Raw genomic sequence first — 2,435 nt, 5'->3', positions numbered from 1 at the left:
GCACAGATAGCCCATTATGTAGCTTTGTGCTTAATTACAAACTTATCAATAAATAAGTAGAAAAATGCGAAGGGGTTAAAATAAAGAAATGAGACTTTCAGAGAAAAATCATCTTTAAAAAGTATGGTCATAATTTATTTACTTGGTGATTAAAAAACAGTATTCAAAATTATTAGAAATATAAAACAACTTAACATAGCAAAGAAAAATAATAATAAAAAAGGGGTATATATAATAGAAAAGGCTGAACCGTTCGTTAATACTTAAACACACTAATTTAAAAATCATTTCTTATTCGCTTGTGGTTCTTTTATTGGTGTTGGAGGGTGCATGACGTAAGACAATTACTTTAAAGTGCTCAAGAGAATGATAAGCTTTGTTGAAGTACCGAGGTACAGGTTTGTCTTGATCTTTATTCAAGTTGCTAGATAAGTATTCTTGTGTACATTCGGCAGGTTTCTCCTACGTAGTTTTGGTCACTGTTGTTACAAATAATACAATAAACTAAACATTTTGATGTACAGGTGAAATGGCTATTCACAGAATACGTTGATTTAGAGCCTCTAACAAATGTTCTATGATCAATGTAAGGGCAAGTGTTACATCTGCTCCTCTGACAACTGTATGTACCAACTTGGGTAGCAGATGATAGTTGTATGTTGTTCGGAAATGAACTATGCACCAGTAAATCTTTAATGTTAGTGTCTCGTTTATACGAAGTTACAGATTTGTTAGTGAACATGTGAACGATGGTATTGTTCTGTGTTATGGCTTGTTGCCGATTTCTACACCAACAAACAATTATTACCGATTTCTACACCAACAAATAATTGCTTGTACGTGAGCTTCGTTACGTACCGTAAGGTGGTGCTGTGATAAGTTATTTCCTGCGTTGATTGATGGGAATTAACATTAATGAAGTCATCACTTGTCAAGCAATTGGACTTTCTGAACTGAATGGCAGTAAATGTTGTACAATAAGATTTGTGGAATACTTTACAATTATTCTGGGTTTATAAATTCTTCGTATTAGAAATAGTTCGGAATCATTTTGTGAAACGGAAATAATACGATTTTGAATCCTGGACGTTATCTTTTTCAAGCCTGGACACAATAGACAATTCAAAGCTTTCAACTACACGCGTCAACCAACGCACTCCAGCTTCCACTGATCATCAACATATTCCCCTTACGCTTCACCCAAATAACACATATATTGTTTGAAAACTTCCACTTGTTTGTTGGTGTAGAAATCGGTAATAATTGTTTGTTTTTGTAGAAATCGGCAAGAAAAATATTTCCAACAGCATTTTTTGTTTTGAAACTTTTGCACAAACTACACAAAGGGCTATCTACACATAGCCGTCTCTAATTTAGAAATGATAGATCAGAAATGAGAGAACTGGTCAACAGCACTCATCGTTAGGCTACTTTTGTTTCACTAATTTCTGGAATTTGAACGCCATTCATTTAGCGAACCATGGCTCCAAATCTTGGAGCGTGTTATTGCGACAAGAATAACCACAGCTGTATGAGAAAGAAAAAAAAAGCTTAAAAGAAACGTCGTCTTAAACCCAAGTTCATATTTTACTCACACAATCTTTAACTTACAAGCAACTTACTCAGCACGTTATTTTTTAATATATCCAGCTCCTTGACCTTCAGTTACTCTTACATTTAACTACCTATTTACGAGTTAAATTTTATCTTTTACTTCTACGATAATTTTTCAAACTTACGATATGGGAAAAATCTCTTTAATCTCCTAACTTTTCTTGTATTTACAACAAGTATCCAATGTCTTAAAAGTCGTAAGAAATGACAAGCTTCCGTGATTAAAACAAAACAGAAATAAACTTTAAATGAGTAATTTAAAAATTTTAATACTCGTCGTTTATTTAAATGTAAAGTCACTTAGGGAGCACTCCAGTGCTACTCATCTATAAAAACTAGTGCTACTCATCTATAAAAACCAGTGCTACTCATCTATAAAAACCAGTGCTACTCATCTATAAAAGACTGGTTTTTATAGATGAGTAGCACTGGTTGAGTAGCACTGGCTTTTATAGATGAGTAGCACTGGTTTTTATAGATGAGTAGCACTGGTTTTTATAGATGAGTAGCACTGGTTGAGTAGCACTGGGGTTTTTATAGATGAGTAGCACTGGATTTTATAGATGAGTAGCACTGGTTTTTATAGATGAGTAGCACTGGTTTTTATAGATGAGTAGCACTGGTTTTTATAGATGAGTAGCAGTGCTACTCATCTATAAAATCCAGTGCTACTCATCTATAAAAACCAGTGCTACTCATCTATAAAAACTAGTGCTACTCATCTATAAAATCCAGTGCTACTCATCTATAAAATCCAGTGCTACTCATCTATAAAATCCAGTGCTACTCATCTATAAAAACCAGTGCTACTCATCTATAAA

General features: G+C 33.6%; 1 protein-coding gene across 2 annotated transcripts in view; it reads right to left on the bottom strand.

Annotated features, from left to right (window-relative positions):
- LOC106471247 (galactose-3-O-sulfotransferase 4-like) overlaps positions 1 to 2,435 on the bottom strand; it is a 13,232-nt gene that overhangs the window by 9,423 nt on the left and 1,374 nt on the right. The gene's annotated exons all lie outside the window — the stretch shown is intronic.

Source organism: Limulus polyphemus, unplaced genomic scaffold, assembly GCF_000517525.1.
Source record: "Limulus polyphemus unplaced genomic scaffold, Limulus_polyphemus-2.1.2 Scaffold4492, whole genome shotgun sequence".
NCBI classification, from domain to species: Eukaryota; Metazoa; Arthropoda; class Merostomata; order Xiphosura; family Limulidae; genus Limulus; species Limulus polyphemus.
Note: the sequence above shows the minus strand (reverse complement) of the source record. Positions and strands in the feature narration are given on the sequence as shown.